This window comes from Lactuca sativa, chromosome 8 (genome assembly GCF_002870075.4).
Source record: "Lactuca sativa cultivar Salinas chromosome 8, Lsat_Salinas_v11, whole genome shotgun sequence".
NCBI classification, from domain to species: Eukaryota; Viridiplantae; Streptophyta; class Magnoliopsida; order Asterales; family Asteraceae; genus Lactuca; species Lactuca sativa.
The window spans coordinates 149,513,406-149,532,417 of record NC_056630.2 but is presented as its reverse complement, the minus strand read 5'-3'; positions in this window follow the sequence as shown (position 1 = coordinate 149,532,417).

Here is a 19,012-nt window from a genome sequence, read left to right as displayed (position 1 = left end):
AAAAAAAATTACCACCGTCCTTAGAAAAAAAAATAAAAATAAAAAGTGTTCAAAAATCACCTAAAGAAGACCAATAAACAGAAATCACTCATTGTCGTCTAAGTGATGGGTTCCTGTTGTGCTTTTATTCAAAAGATATTTACAACAACACGAGATTTAGCAACGAAAGACTTGATCATTTTTGAATAACATAAATAAGTTAAACACACCAAGGATCATCTTGCAAGTTGTAGAAAGATTAAACACCAACCAAATAATAAGTTGACGAAATAACAAACTTTGTAGTTTTTTGGATCCTCTTGGGAGGCTTGGAAGTTGATGAAGAATGATGAACTTTAGAGACACCAACAAGAAGCCACCTTGATGTAGATGCTAGTCTTGAACTCTTAATCTCTTAAGCTTGAAGTTCATACTCAATATTAACTTGAGGAGAGCATCAAAAGCAAGTAAGATCTTTTAGAGATGAGTCAAAAATAGAGAGACTGTGAAGTACCTAAGTAAAAATGGTTTTCGTGTGTTTAAAAGAGACACAAATGGAAGTTTAATAAAGTAGTTCTTTACACACAACTTCTTAAACATTTAAGCTCTCTTGTCCCTCGTGCTTGTATGGTACATACATTACTTTTGATTATTTAAACATTAAATCCATGCCTTGACCAACCTAGTCAATTTTTGGCTATATATTAATAAAAGATGAGATAAGTTTTATATTTTATAACTCCAGTTTCTGAAATATAAACTTTAACTTTTGATAAAAGACAAAAGAATTTAATTTCTCCAAAATGTTGTGAATGAATTATTATTTCATACCATATGAATTATGTAATGTTACTTGCTAATGAAAATTATTATTTCCAAGAAATATATAATTTCCAATTAGTTATAATAGTATATTGAATCTTTATTAAAATTAATTTCTAATAAATAATCAATATATAGTGTAGTTATTTTCAACCATTAGTATCATATGTTAAATGGAAATATCACATTAATATGATTCTTGAGCATACTAGATCTTTCAATCTCTCATTTGCCTAAGATTCATATAAGACTGATACAGAGAGTGGTGAATGTTTAGCAACATTTCACAACCCCTATCAACATACGACTTTGTGTCATTCTATCAACATCCAATTACGAAAAAGCTCCAAGCTACAAATTGTTGTATAAGGTAATTTTATTAGTTATCCCTCTGCCAAAGAAATCACGTAAAATATGAGATACGAATCATAATAAATCTCATATGGTGCACAACTTTTGGTAAGGTGCCTTAGATGTTTAACTCTCAACACATAAGAGGAAAAAAAACCATTTTAACTACACAAGCCTCTTGAATTGTTCATCGTATACTTGAAAATGGATTTTATAACTGCCCGGTTAAGAAGCAACGTTTGACCATATCTAAGCATAGTACTACCTACACTTAAGTCCCACTATGTATCTAAGGTGTTAAGGATACAAAGATATTACCTTTTAATCAAGTATCATTCATGATAGCGATCCATGAGATGATCTTGATATGGGTAAGTTCAATTCTAATTCTCTGACAAGTACCAATGAAACTTGGTTACAACCCATTACCTACCTTCATCCAATGAAAGTCAACCAATCCAATTCTTATTAGTCTTACTCCATAATTTCACCCACAATTATAACCGATTATGAACTTTTTAGAATTATAAGATTATTCATTGATAAAGCATGTTAATATAGAACACAAAAAGTATTAATGTTATGATTATATCCTAGTATATTAAAGTAATATATAATAGTTGTTGTTACAATGTTACAATATATAAATACTAAATCCAAATAAAAATCCCATTTCTAGAATAATAAAGTCTTATAGCTGAAGTGTGACCATTCATTCATAGCATAGAAGAAAGGATTTAGTAATGGGTTGGACTAAACTTAATTTGTGTGAATTATGGGAATACTATTATCTCTATATTTTACTTTACTCTATTTATAGTAAAATAACTTGGAGTATATGATTGGTTGTCGTTCATGACATAGAGTCTCTTCGCTCGATTAAGTATATTTTCGAAGTCACAAAGATTTCAATGTGATACTTGAATGGCAAAATCACCATAGTTTTTCAATAAACTCATTCATCCAATCATATTAGATTTAAACTTCTAAAGTATTGTATTCTTATTTTGTATTAGATTGTGTCATTTTGTTTTACTTCGGCCTTATTCCAACTAAACTTACTCTTCATCCCACACTGAAGTCATAATCCAACTATAATTCATAATTATCTATAGATGCTTAGAAACCAGAATCTTATGTAGCTTTTTACATGAAGATTTTATTCTAAACTAATTATCTCATATACATTCTCTTATTTCTTCTAAAGTACTCTTAGAATCTTCCCATAGTCATCCAACTACTTAACCATGTATTTAATTGGTATATTATTATATACTTATAGCATGATCATATACTAGGTTTTATGCATAATATGGAAAATATGATCGATTCATTTGCCAAGCAATTTAAATATAAATCATTTCAGTGAGTTCAAACCTATGAGCTAGGTTCTTTTGGGGCTTTCTCAAACTTAGTTCCATGTGATAATACCAATATTCCTCCAAAGGAATTTTGTATCTTGATCCTTTGCAAGATATGTTCCATATATGCATAACGATATAAAACTTTTAACATTCATGTTATCTATCTTTATAGTTTTACATTACAAGAATGTATATTGTCCTTCCTATGTCTTTCATTTTATAAACACATAACGAGTCTATGTGAAAAAAAAACTTGGCATGGTTAGAATGTGATTTCTTATGATTAAGTATGTACCAATCAGATAAGATTCAGAATGTCACTATGCTCCCACTAGTTCTTAGTAAACACACATGTTCTATTCATTTTGATATAAAAACATACCTTGTGGTGTCATATAAAAACGATGATTACAACATTCAAATGTTTTCTTTACATGCCTAAGTGGATCTCAATATTTACACATTTTGTTAAGATAACATGGATTAAGAAAACCTACAAGCTAATTTACATAGATCTCTTCTAGTATATGTCTATTAAGAAAAACAGTCTTTCTTGAAATCTATTTGCTATATCTCATATTGAGAATATGAATTTATAGTAAATATCCTTGTTGATCTAATCATAGCTACTTGTGAAAAAGGTTTGATCATAATCAATGTAATAAGTATGATAAGGACCATAGTCAATGATATGAGTATGAGAAAATCCTTTTCTACAAAGGCTTGGTTTAAATGTGTATAGTTATCCATATAATGTATTCATTCTTAAAGAATCACTTACTCTTTCTAGCCTTTCTACAAAGAGGAAGTTCAATCAAGACCATACTTGATTATCATACATGGATTACATCTCCTGTTTATGCTTGTAAGTCATAAATCAGATTCGAGATTAAACATAACATCTTGGTATATTATAGATTTTCTAGAAATCACCAATAAAAGCTCACCGATGAGATACTCCACATTTCTCAAGTCATAGATGATTTCTACCACTAATGTGAACAATTTGATTTTTTGTATAGCTATTATTCAAATTTAACAATCATTGTTAAAAGTAGTTTCAACTGTAACTACATCAGGTTATGGTTCTTGAGCTGCTACAAGTTCCATGTACCTCCAACTTGCTTTGTCATTAGAAGCTTGCTTTCTGCTAACTTTGTTGGGTTTTGAGCATTCTAACACTCCTAAGTGTACATGCAACCCTAAATACCTTGGATCTATGTTTTATCTATTATACATGCAAATATGAACTTTCCAAGGTATTATCCTAATCTAGCATACAAAACAATGAATATAACAAGATAGAATACATACCTATTTGATGTAGAAAGTCTTCATGAAGCTTGAGTGCCTAGTGAACCAAGTGTGACACCTCAAATGGTTCACACAACATCAATTGCTTTTGGAATAACCTTGAGAGAAATGTGGAACACTAGAAATCGGCTAGCCCTTCTCTAGAATAATACTAGTGCCGATTTTGGCAAAGATTAAGATGCATATATAGTTAGGGTTACACCATGTAAACCCTAATTGACATGGCCTTTCATTTCTATGATCCATGGGTACAAATACACCATGGAGCATCCATGGAGCATCATATGGGTTTTAGCCCAACTAGATAATCCATGGAGCATTAGCCCACCATATAAGTATGGATGATTTACACAATCAACCCATATATTTAATTAGTTTTCTTTTGATAACTTAATTAATCGTAGATTAATTCTTGATCAATACTAATTAAATAATCATATTAATATATTAGAACTTATAATATATTAACCAAACTTAAGTGTTATTTCTCTCATTATAGTCTATCCAAATGCATGATGCCATGCAACCCAAATGGACCATGTCGGGTCGGGTCAAGTCTTACCAATTATAGTTATGGACTTAGACATTAATCCAACAGTCTCCCACTTAGATAAGTCTAAAACTATTATTGCGTATGACTTCAAGAACCGACTGGCAATCGTAGCTCTCAAAAGCTTCTATCGAACTCTGACCTTTGTCAATGACTTGTCCATTAGATAAGGGATCGTATATTCCTCCATTCTAGATATCATATGGACTGAGACATGGATTATAATCATTCTCTCTTCTCATTTGTTGTTTCCCGATTTCCGATTTATGACGACTGACTAATTGAACAAATCAAATCAGTCCTGGCCGAGACGAGCACTTCCATTTGTCATCATCAAATCATCGAGGGGCCCAAAAATATTGCTTTTATCCTGAAGGTAAAAGGAATGGATAAACTTCGACTCATATGGCTTGTTCTACTACTCGTTGAATCATACACAAAGGCACGTTTTATAACACCGAGTTACCAAATGCGTTTAAGTGCAATCAATGTACAACCAACTCATAGTAACAACTCATATCTCTAGGTTTGAAGAATATAAGATATTATCGTCTCATGATCACTCGTGATAAAATCCATGAAGTGATTCCAATGAGCGCGGGTTGAACCCAATACTCAGAACTTATGAGCACTCATGAGTGTTGTAGCCCATTTTCCAACATCTTAGACCTCTACAAGCCAACCCATGAGAATCTTAATTCATATCTACTTCCAACATATGACCGACTGTGGATGGTTTGAATAACTTAGTCATTCCGGAAGAATAACCTAGTTTATTCTGGAAGTCAAAACATGCAAAATGAAACACAATAATAATAGAATCTAATATGGTATCAAAACCTATGAACATAAATAAAACACCTATTATTTATCACAATATTATTACACATTATTCATTGTATACTGTTTCATCTATCAACTTTATTCTTGAATTTAAAACAATAGTTGTCCCATGCTCCAAGCATGTACACTATGTTTTCTAAACACTAGTCATGCCACACACCAAGTATGCATACTATGTTTGTCTATGATCTTTACTTTGCAAAAATAGATCAATTGAACATAACTCCAATGATCCTCTTTCACAGTCCCAAACCCTTACTGCAAATGCAAGAATTCCAAATTCATGCCATTTACTGAAATCTGTTAGATTCTAAACTTATATGCATTGATCCTCTTGTAATGATTATGCACAAAGTCAGAAAGACTTGACAACAAACATTACAGCGCATTCCAAAGGAGATCAACTCCTTGGAAACAACCTTCTTGCTTTAAGTTTCCTAATCTTACACAGATTGAAATTTCTAACTTTGAAACATTTCCAGATTCCATTTTGACTATCACTTCTGAACAAGAGTTTCCTCCTTACAGATTATGTCAATATGGTCCTTCCAGAATTATCACTATACTTCTAACTGTCCTTGAGCAACCAATCTTTGGTAAACTTTAGATTTTCCTCGACAATTGTTTAATCCTTTTAGTCATATCCAGTTCTAAACCGTTTCCCTTCTTAATGCCCTAGGCATTTGGAAAATTTTAGAAAGGATGAATATAGCACATGTAATCGATCCTATATACGAAGCATATGGGACACGATTCATCATGTCTCACATAAAGACTAAACCAGTCTTTTGCTATAGCATTTCCATTTCTATTTTCCAAGTTCTCATAATTCAGATTATGAAAAGGGATGCCGTAATCATAATCGAATTTTAGAATGCAAATAATGGACCCATATACAGAATTTCCTTATGTTGATCCATTCCAACATGAAATTCAAATATATATATATATATATATATATATATATATATATATATATATATATATATATATATATATATATATATACTTGACTAAATGATTAAAACCTCACGATCTAACCTTATAGATTTGAAATGAGGTATAATTTACTCTCCCTTAATTATAACAAAACAACTCTTTCCCAATTGAAACTTTTGTTTTCTATAAATAACATTGCTAACTTGCAACCTTTATCATAATTATCATGCTCCCACTAACATGATGATTAATAGCATAACACTTATGCTCCCACTAGCTTTGACATGTACTTAGAAATTACCTGACTTTCTTACCAAAGTTCATATTTCTGATGGTAGATTGTTTTGATAAAACTTTATCAAAATCATACACCTCTTTTAGATAGCTCACAGGTGTGTCTAAAAAATTTTAGAACTATGAAAAGGGATGCCGTAATCATAGTCTCAACTGTTTAGACCTTTTTGCCACTTCTCACAAGTCCATGTTAGTGTGCCGGTTAACCACACAACTCCACTAATGACTTGAGAATGCAAATATCGCAATTGCTATCTACTTCAAATCTACTTGGTGGAAGTTTTTCCTCTCCATCATTTTCATGAATCGGAGAGAAACCTTATGACACTTAGATTTAATGGTGTATGTTTTCTTATCTATGTGAATTGTCAAAACCATAGTCACAAGACAAGGATAATGACAAATCCAAACTCATATGGACTGAACTCAATCTTAATTTCTTGCCACCTAGCAGCTCAAGGGCCTGCTATTGCTTCCAAGTTGTTGTGCAACCAATTGAGAACTCTAAGAACTCATATGCAAAGCAAACTTTAACTGGAATGGGCATAGAATATGTCAACACGATAGGTTATAAAACTCAAGTCGTGTGCTAGTGAAGAACTTTAGGTTTTATTCTTGATTAGTTCTTGAGACTTGCAAGACCTTTAAGACTCCCACTATCCTCTTGACATATAAGACTCTCTTGTCAGATATTCAAGAGATAGTGTGTATTCTAATCAAGACAAACACTTCACATAATTGGCCTTAGTTGGTCTTTGTTTTATCCAAAACATCACAATTTACCAATTTCAAATGTACAAGAGTAGAAAACTTTTACTCTTACATTTGACATGTGTTTTAAACCTTCTCTAAGACATGTCACTCAAGTTACAATCTTGGAGTATGACTCTAAGACTTGTATTGGAACGAAGTATGACTCATTTCTTGATTTAACCATTTCAACAATTCAAGTTCCTCTTCTTAGTCATAAGAATGCACTAAGATTTCCATAGAGAACTAACTTTGATATGGTTTCTTAATCATTAAGATGATCACAAAAACTGATACTAAAGTACTCTCCAATCTTTTCAGATTTGAGAAACTTTTATGCTTCTGCCTAAGTTGATTCTTCTTATTCGCTTTGTCATACATTGGAACCTTTTCCAATGTCTCAGAATTACACTTAAGCTTGTAAGTATAACCATATTACTAAGCTATAGTAAATTATGACGAATAGTCTTATCGATCTTTTGTGGTCGACTTAATCAGTGCACAAGAATGTGTACTCTATCCCTTAGTCCGTTACTTGACTCACACATCCATGTGAACAATTAGTTAGTCTTAACTTTTCCAATGCTTGAAAGTTCTCATTCATCATGCTATACAACTTGCATGATTCCAAGTTCCGGTCCAATTGAAACTTGGGTGATGAGAATCTTTCCTTATTTGGTAAATTTAGACATTACCACAAATGAAAGAATCAATTTCATATTTCCACTCTTGCTATTAATGGAATCTTATAAGCGACAAAAATTTCCACAGATGCCATTGTAAGGATATTTTAAAATAAATAAAATAAAAAATTTCCTTTTATTTTAAAAACTTTGCAGAAGAAATTTTGCTTACAATCCATATGAAAACTTGTTGTTATCTATTCCTAAGAAATATCTCATAACTCCTAAGAAGTAGCTCAAGAATCCAATGTTCAAACTATGCGATAGAAATGCATCTACACGATCAGATTCAGCATATTCTTTCTTTAAGTTCCTTCACTTTTCTTTGATTCTTAAAACATCAACATGTGACCCAGTCACATCATGTATCAAGAATCTCATAATAGAAACTTAGCAGAGTTAGATAGTGGACTTTACTTGAAGTAGAGTCAAACTTATTGACTTTAACAGCCTTAGGTAAAATTGGCAGCTTCGCAACTAATGCCCCTTCCTTTGGAAATTTAACATATGGATGCTTTGGTAATGGAGCATGGGACTATCACAAACTTAGCCTTTCTGTCACACCCCAAAACCAAGAACGGCGGAAACGTTCTGGGGCGGAGGACGTCGTGTAAAGTATCACAACACAGTAAAAGGAAATAAGCAAACAACATCATCCATTGCATTAAATATATAATTTTAATACAAGCGTGTTCTGTACAGTTTTAGACACCAAAAATATAATGTAAATCAAAATAATAAGATGAGTCTTGGATGCGCTCCATCTTCTCAAAAGCTGGCCTCGGTACCTATCTACTGATGACCTGAGAATACAAGTTAGTTTGAAAGAGTTTATCAGCACTAAGCTGGTGAGTTCGTAAGTATTTTTAGTGTCGATGTTTGTTATCAAAACGTTTGAACATGACTCAAGTGTAAGTTTGTAAAATGTAAGTAAATGTTTGTAAGTGTTAGTAAAAGTTTGAATCTCTCAGAAAAACCTATATTTTCTATTAAAGTAGCCTTCTACCAAGGCTTAACTATTTTGTATGCTCGTTTGTTGTAAAAGTGTGTAATTTCCCAAGTGTAACTATCATTTAACAAAATATAGTTTGTACATTAATGTTTAAGTGAAATAATCACTAAATATATGTAATGGGTAAATTAATGTAATACTGTAGTGTTGTATTATAGGAACTACTGCTGTACTAACTACCTTAAACCGGATTTATATTAAGGTATCATGTGATTAATTGCACCATACTATCGACTGGTAACAACGACATACGAATGGTCGTAATAACGGAATGACGTTTGGCACCCGCAGACCTGCAGGTCCGGCTGTAGCTAGCAGCAAGGTGTAGGATAGTCAATCCAGTATAGATCTATATGCAAACTCACGCTCTCCCTCCAAGAGAATTCTGGCTACAACTCGGGCCATGACATTTAAGGCATGCTCCGATACAGTGGATCACAATTGTTAACGTATTCATGTATATGTAATGTAATGTTACTTGTTCTAGTATCGTTGTATATGTTCTCTTCCTAGTATAGTTGTATATGTTCTCTTTCTAGTATAGTTGTATTTGTTCTCTTAGTAATGTAATGTATATGTCCTCATAGTAAGAAGTATAGACTCATGAATGAACTGACTCATTGATTTAGAAATTGTAGTAGTATGATCCTGTGTTACCCCGATGGTAACTTACTAATGATGTGACTAATATGCATGAATATGGAAGTACTTTTATGTCTATATATGTACATTTGATATATAATTAATATTGAAACGACCTTCGGACGGTTACCCGAAATCCCACCAGACCACATCCAAATCGAGAAAAAGGAAATAGGGCGGATGGCCTTCCTAAGCCCTTTAAACATTGCTTATATATCTATACATATATGGGCATGAAATTTATAAGAAGTAAAACAAAGTTTAAATAAAAGTATTTGATAAGTAAAAGAGTTTGTAAAACATTTTGAAGTAAAGCAGTTTGATAAATAGTTTGAACAGTAATAAAATCATTGGTTTTCTAGTTATTAATCACATGTGATTGATGTAATAACTATAAGTATTTAAGTTGTATTCCCCCCCCCCCATAAAAGTATTTAAAACATTTAAAAGTATTTCAAAGGTTAATTAAAGGGTTATGAACTCACTTGCGGTGAGTGGATTGGATTGAAGTATCAGATACCGTGCTAGGTGGCAAACGGAGACTTGTTCACACGCACGAGCCTAGTTATCATATAATGAGCATATATATAACTAATTAGCCAAATAATAACTTAATGAAATAAGTTGGGACACTCAGTGTCACAACTGAAAATTTTGAGCTATGTAATCTATACATTCAAGTTAATATGAATCAAAAACTTCAATCAAATACATTATGCAAGTACCACAAATAGTCATCAAACAATTGGAGACCCTAGAAGTTCTTGTTAAGTCTATTTTAGACTAGAACTTCCTTATTGGATCCAAATGGGCCAATGAGCTTCTAATTAGACTATCATAGGCTTAAAACCCTAATTGGGCTCTAATTGGACCCACACTTATTTATTTTAACATTTTGGGCCATATTGGGCCTAGAATTAAATGAATTAAAAGCCTTGATACATGAATAACCTAAACTAGTCCAATAAAAATATAAAAATCCTACTACATTCTTTTAGACTAAAAACATACCCAAGGCTAACTCAAATATTGGGCTTAGGAGCAAAAGGCCCAAATTTCTTTTTTTTCCTCCATGTTTTCGGCCCAATACCCAAGCCCAAGAGGATTTGAAGATAGTTGACTTAAGTGTGCCACCTCATTATTGTCCATAGGGTATCCATGCAATATAGTCCATGTATCCATGCAACATCACTTCAAAATCACTTCTTCCTTCTCTCCTCTCTCACTCTCGGCCATACACCCACACACACACACAAAAATCTCTCAACTCCTCTCTAGATCACTCAAGAACAACTCTCCCTCTCCATCCAAAATTTCGAAAATTAGGAAGCATTCAAGAAGGTTCTTCCACAAAAATCAACATCTAAGGTAAGGTTTTGTTTGGATCTATGACTTGTATTCCTTATTTATCAAACATCTCTTCCTAATCCATGCAAAAATCATGATCTTGCACTCTAGAAACCCCCATAATCTCGAAAAGTTCATCAAGGAGTGCAAAGGCCAAAAATCACTTCATTTCTTCCAATCTTTCTTCAAAAACCGAATCAACACCCCAAGGTGAGCTTCATACCCCCTATTTTCTGTTTTTATGAGTTTTGTGGGGGGGGGGGGGGGGAATACAAGTGAAAGTGTAGATCTATATGTGTTTGTATGCCTTGTATGATTTCCATGCTTATATGTATGCTTTTATGTGTTTTAATGTTGGATCTAGCCATAAAACCCATCAAAACCGAGATATAACTTGTGTTAAATGATTTTAGCTTCAAATATATTTCTAAACACAAAGTGTTTCAAGAAAAATGGCTAAGTGGTTTAGTAATAATTTTCTTTGGGTTAAAAACACAAATTTTGGGCCTAAAATGTGAAAAATACAAAAATAAGGGCCCAAATTGACATTTCACAGATTCTGATGGATGAAGTGTGTCAAAACAGTTTCCATAAAACTATTTCTGGAATTACACTTAATTAGAGGACTAAAAACATGAATTTCAAGCTTAATGGGCTAAAAATGAAAATTTCGGCCCAATGAGGCCCATTATGCGAATTTTTCTGTTTTGGAGGGCCAAAACTGTAACTTTCTGTAAAACAGTGGACTACAAGTGTTCCAAATCCTTTTCAAAGGTTTAAAATGCTTTTTAAATTTAAAAAGGACCAAAGTTGTAAAATTTTTCCCATTTGGGCCAAAATTGTCAAATTTGCGAAAAGAAGGGATTAAAACCAAGAAAACTGCATTTTCAGGGTCTTAAGCTGTTTTCTATGAAAAATATGCTGGAAAATGTTTATTTCAATAATTTTTGGTGTTAAAATGTCAAGAAAATTGATTTAAATACCAAACCGGAAAATATTTTAAATAAAGGGTTGAAAAGGTAAATTTTACAAACGAGGAGGGGCTGAAAACAGAAAATTTCCAAGACTAATTCTATACATGCAATATGATCAAATAATGGTACTACTACTATCGACAAAATACAATACACTACAATACCAAAAGTCGTTGTCAAACGAATTGGTTCGGTCTCGAACCAATAAAAATCCGTAACCACAAACACAACGATACTATGATACTACAATACTATGATTCATACAAATAACGATTCGGAATACATTATACATGTGCACAGACGTCTACGCACTATCTTTGGGCCCCACAAGTGTAAAATCTTGTCCGTTGAGCCTAGCTAGCCCGACGACCTGATCTTAAGGCCCAAAGACTTCATCTTACGAAGTGTTGGGTTTTCCCAACCCGACACAACGTAACCGGACTTTCAATGGCTGTAGACTACTGGTCCCCAAGGGTCCTTTAGTGTCGCTAGTAAAGTCTGCCTTTTTTGCGAGGCGGGTCTGGGACCCCTCGTACCTTTTATCCCCAACCGACTAATGGAGTCGTCGAGGCCTTCGTGTCCTCCTTCTCTTCGGATGTGGGACAACAGGACGGTTGGATAGCGTGACTAGTACGGACGACGCCTTCGGTATCGTTAGTATTGCTATAGACTAGTCGTTTGTGTAACGCGTGTTTGTGGCGGATAGTCATGCTCATCAATGATCCAATGTCGTCTGGAATAACAACTTCATGCGTTGCAATGGTTTCAAGTAATCTCATGGAATTCAAGGAATTAGGAAAACATCGGGTTTTCCTAGGGTTTTCAATACATACAAATTCAGAATACATACGATTTCAATAAACAATATTTTACAAGTATAGAAAACAAACAGGCATACTTATGGATCTTCACACCTTTTTGACTATACTATTTTCAGAAAATATCGGATTTTCTGGTGGTTTTCAAACGATACGAAGCATTGTTTTCAAATACAACTTATGAACTCACCAACATTTCATATGTTGACGTTTTTCAAAATACTTGTATTCTCAGGGAACCAGTGAATCAAGAGAAATCATATCCAGTGACGGTTGCAGTTTATTTTCGTATGAATTGAACAAATTAATTTTTGGGGGAATGTAATGTTTAAACAACGTATGATATGTAAACACTACTGGTTGTACTATGTTGATGAATGGTGACGAATGTTGTTATGTTTCATATATATTCAATGTTATGGTATTCAATTGAGTCACGACAGCCCCCGGACGTTTCCGCCGTCTGGTTCGGGGGTGTGACAGGTTGGTATCAGAGCTTTGTTTATAGTGAACTAGCATGTCGAGCCATACATTGATATGCAACTATAAACCAAAAAGAGGGACTAACATAACTCTGAACAGAACAAGTAAATAAAACACACTTGCTTGCATTAGGAATAAAGATCCAACGCTGAATCAAACACAATAACACTGGTATCTCGGTTAATTCGGGACTGTTCTTAGTGATACCAAGGAGTGAATGTAGCCTGATCAACTACATTCTCTCCAAGGTAAAATTAACACACGTCTTGATGAGATCGGGATAGCCAGGGAACCTAACACTATACCTTTTATCACCCAAAAAGAGAATGTTTGCTTAGTATGTATAATAGTCATAGCATCCTAGGATAATGTAGCATGATCACATCAGAGGGAAAGAAGATTGAACGATTCATCTGGGGACCGACATCCCCCATTCAAGGGAATGTGATAGCTGCGAACCCTGAAACTTTTGACAGTGCGAAGAGATTGGCAAAGAGGCTATATGATCATAACCACAAAAAGGGCGAGAAACCGGTAGAGACTGAGAAGAAGAAGGAGAGTGATGGTAAGAAAGGATGGAACAACAAGAGGAAGGGGCGTTAGGGTCCCGAGACCTCTAAAAAGCAGCAAACGGTGGTAGTTCACGCTGTCACTGCGCCGGTACCAGTCACATCACATGCCCCAGTCTCAGCTGCTTCAAATGCTTCAAGACCCTACTCCGGTACTCTTCCTAGTTGCAATAAGTGCGGCCTCCACCATCACGGCGAATGCAGGGAACTCCATTGCACCAGTTGCAACCGAAGGGGACACACTGCAAGGTTCTGCAGGACTTATCCTTCTCAGAACCAGAGTCAGGGAAACAACCAGAATAACAACAATAACCACCGCAATACCAACAACACCAATGCCGGCAACAACAATGCAGGGCCTAGCCACACCTGTTTTGGGTGTGGAAGGACGGGACATTTCCGTCGAGATTGCCCTAACAACAACAACTCAGGAAACAGAGGAGCAGGAAGAATGCTGACTATGGGTCAGAGTGATGCAGTTCAGGACCCCGCAGTTGTGACCGGTACGTTCCTCCTAAACCACACTTATGCATGCATCTTATTTGATACTGGAGCGGAGCGAAGTTTCGTGAGCGAGAAGTTTAAACATTCACTAAAACAACAACCCCAGAAGCTAAATGAAACCTATACGGTGGAAATGGCCAATGGGAAAACCGAATCCACTAGAGAGATCTACATCGGATGTACCCTAACCCTTAACCAACACGTCTTACGAATAGATCTGATGCTAGTGTCAATTAGGAGTTTCGATGTGATTATCGGCATGGATTGGTTAAGCCCCCACCATGCTGAGATTATGTGCCACGAGAAGGCCGTTCGCCTTCGTCTCCCGAATCACGAAACCCTAGTAATTTACGGAGACAAACCTAGCACGAATCTTCGTCTTATCTCGTGCGTCAAAGCACAAAAACATCTGCGAAAGAACAACTTAGCGTTCTTGGCCCACATAGTGGACAAGGCCAAAGAAGAAACTAACATCCAAGACATTCCGGTAGCGTGTGAATTCCCGGACGTGTTTCCTGAAGATCTTCCGGGAGTACCCCCAGAGAGACAGGTTGAGTTCCGAATCGACCTCGTTCCAGGAGCAACTCCTCTCGCTAAATCACCATATCGATTGGCACCTGCTGAAATGCAGGAATTGTCCAGCCAACTCAGTGAGCTTCTGGACAAGGGATTTATCCGACCTAGCTACTCGCCATGGGGAGCTCCGGTGCTCTTTGTCAAAAAGAAGGACGGATCTTTCAGAATGTGCATCGATTACAGAGAGTTGAATAAACTCACTGTTAAAAAACCGCTACCCACTCCCACGAATCGATGATCTATTCGACCAGCTCCAAGGAGCTAGCTATTTTTCTAAAATAGATCTACGGTCCGGATACCATCAACTCAAGGTCCGAGAAGAAGATATTCCTAAAACCGCTTTCCGAACCCGCTATGGACATTATGAATTCGTCGTAATGCCCTTCGGTCTAACAAATGCACCCGCCGCATTTATGGACCTAATGAACCGAATCTGTCGACCGTTCTTGGACAACTTCGTCATTGTGTTTATCGATGACATCCTCGTCTATTCTCGAAGCAAAGAGGAGCATGGCCAACATCTCCGACAAGTCCTAGAGACGCTGCGATCGGAAAGGCTTTACGCCAAACTCTCTAAGTGTGAGTTTTGGCTATGGAGCGTGAATTTTCTCGGTCACGTAGTTAGCCAAGATGGAATTCATGTGGATCCCTCTAAGGTCAAAGCTGTGGAAGGATGGGCAACTCCGACTACGCCCACCGAAATTCGTCAGTTTTTAGGCCTAGCAGGCTACTATAGGAGATTCATCCAAAACTTCTCTAAAATCGCCAAGCCACTTACCCTGCTTACGCAAAAGAGCGTGCCATTCAAGTGGACAGACCGACAAGAGATTGCGTTTCGAGCCTTGAAGCAAGTTCTTTGTAGCGCTCCTGTACTATCTCTACCTGAAGGAACGGAAGATTTTGTAGTTTACTGTGACGCGTCAAATCAAGGCTTAGGTTGCGTTCTCATGCAACTTGGAAGAGTGATAGCATATGCGTCCCGTCAACTAAAGACGCACGAAGTAAATTACACAACCCATGACCTAGAACTGGGAGCCGTGGTCTTCGCCCTAAAAATTTGGAGGCACTACCTGTACGGTACAAAGTGCACCATTTTCACAGACCACAAGAGCCTCCAGCACATCTTGAATCAGAAGGAGCTGAACATGAGACAACGAAGATGGGTGGAGCTGTTAAACGACTACGAATGCGAGATCAAGTACCATCCAGGCAAGGCCAACGTAGTAGCCGATGCCTTAAGTCGGAAGGAGTACTCCAATCGCCGTACGAAAACGCACTCGATAACCATTCAGTCTCATTTGGCCGCTCAAATTGCATCAGTCCAGGCAGAGGCTATGAAAGCGGAAAATAGAACTAGCGAGGCATTACGCGGAATGGAGAAGAACCTGGAAGTCAAAGAGAATGGGGTATACTACTTCATGAACCGTATTTGGGTTCCAAAAATCGAAGGATTCAGGGAGACCGTTATGAAGGAAGCCCACAAGACACGATACTCCATTCATCCTGGTTCGGACAAGATGTATTTGGACATTAAGCAGCACTATTGGTGGCCTAACATGAAGGCGGAAATCGCGACTTATGTTAGTAAGTGCCTTACGTGTGCCAAAGTAAATGTGGAGTACCAGAAACCTTCCGGATTGTTACAGCAACCGGCAATACCTGAGTGGAAATGGGAGGGGATTTCTATGGACTTCGTGACCAAGCTGCCCAAGACGTCGGACGGATTGGACACCATATGGGTAATAATCGACCGACTGACGAAATCTGCCCATTTCCTGCCAATCAAGGAGTCCTACAAGATGGAGAGGCTGACGCGTTTGTACCTACGAGAGATTGTAAGACTTCATGGAGTGCCAAAATCTATCATCTCGGATAGGGACAGTAGGTTCACGTCACGCTTTTGGCAGTCGCTCCACAAGGCCATGGGAACTCATCTTGATATGAGCACCGCGTATCACCCACAGACGGACGGTCAAAGCGAACGAACCATTCAGACGCTTGAAGACATGCTTCGTGCATGTGTGATAGACTTCGGAAAGTCTTGGGATACCCACCTACCGTTGATCGAGTTTTCATATAACAATAGTTATCATTCGAGCATTAAGGTGGCCCCTTTCGAAGCACTGTACGGGCGTAAATGTAGATCACCGTTATGTTGGGCTGAAGTAGGTGACACCCAGCTAACAAGAACACATACGTCGGATAGGGCAATGACAGGACCGGAAATCATTCGCGAGACCACAGAAAAGATTGTCCAGATCAAAGCTCGATTACAGGCATTGCATGACCGGCAAAAGAGCTACGCTGATAAACGGCGAAAGCCCTTAGAATTCCAGGTCGGTGATCGAGTATTGTTGAAGGTCTCACCCTGGAAAGGGGTTATACGTTTCGGAAAACGGGGAAAGCTGAACCCGCGATACATTGGACCTTTCGAAATCGTCGCCCGAATAGGTCCAGTAGCATACAGACTACAACTACCCGCTGAGCTAAACGGCGTACACCCCGTGTTTCATGTTTCTAATCTGAAAAAGTGCCTATCAGATGAAACCCTTGTCATTCCTCTTGATGAAATCGAAATCAATGAGAATCTCCTGTTCGTCGAAGAGCCAATCGAAATCATGGACAGGGAGGTGAAGCGTACTAAGCAGACTCGCATCCCGATCGTGAAGGTACGGTGGAACGCAAAGCGTGGGCCAGAATTCACGTGGGAACGCGAAGATCAAATGAAGCAAAAGTACCCTCACCTATTTTAGCATTCTCAAATCTAGCTTTCAAACAGAATTTCGGGACGAAATTCCCTCTAACGGGGGGATGATGTCACAACTGAAAATTTTGAGCTATGTAATCTATACATTCAAGTTAATATGAATCAAAAACTTCAATCAAATACATTATGCAAGTACCACAAATAGTCATCAAACAATTGGAGACCCTAGAAGTTCTTGTTAAGTCTATTTTAGACTAGAACTTCCTTATTGGATCCAAATGGGCCAATGAGCTTCCAATTAGACTATCATAGACTTAAAACCCTAATTGGGCTCTAATTGGACCCACACTTATTTATTTTAACATTTTGGGCCATATTGGGCCTAGAATTAAATGAATTAAAAGCCTTGATACATGAATAACCTAAACTAGTCCAATAAAAATATAAAAATCCTACTACATTCTTTTAGACTAAAAACATACCCAAGGCTAACTCAAATATTGGGCTTAGAAGCAAAAGGCCCAAATTTCTTTTTTTTCCTCCATGTTTTCGGCCCAATACCCAAGCCCAAGAGGATTTGAAGATAGTTGACTTAAGTGTGCCACCTCATTATTGTCCATAGGGTATCCATGCAATATAGTCCATGTATCCATGCAACATCACTTCAAAATCACTTCTTCCTTCTCTCCTCTCTCACTCTCGGCCATACACCCACACACACACACAAAAATCTCTCAACTCCTCTCTAGATCACTCAAGAACAACTCTCCCTCTCCATCCAAAATTTCGAAAATTAGGAAGCATTCAAGAAGGTTCTTCCACAAAAATCAACATCTAAGGTAAGGTTTTGTTTGGATCTATGACTTGTATTCCTTATTTATCAAACATCTCTTCCTAATCCATGCAAAAATCATGATCTTGCACTCTAGAAACCCCCATAATCTCGAAAAGTTCATCAAGGAGTGCAAAGGCCAAAAATCACTTCATTTCTTCCAATCTTTCTTCAAAAACCGAATCAACACCCCAAGGTGAGCTTCATACCCCCTATTTTCTGTTTTTATGAGTTTTGTGGGGGGGGGGGGGGGGGGGAATACAAGTGAAAGTGTAGATCTATATGTGTTTGTATGCCTTGTATGATTTCCATGCTTATATGTATGCTTTTATGTGTTTTAATGTTGGATCTAGCCATAAAACCCATCAAAACCGAGATATAACTTGTGTTAAATGATTTTAGCTTCAAATATATTTCTAAACACAAAGTGTTTCAAGAAAAATGGCTAAGTGGTTTAGTAATAATTTTCTTTGGGTTAAAAACACAAATTTTGGGCCTAAAATGTGAAAAATACAAAAATAAGGGCCCAAATTGACATTTCACAGATTCTGATGGATGAAGTGTGTCAAAACAGTTTCCATAAAACTATTTCTGGAATTACACTTAATTAGAGGACTAAAAACATGAATTTCAAGCTTAATGGGCTAAGAATGAAAATT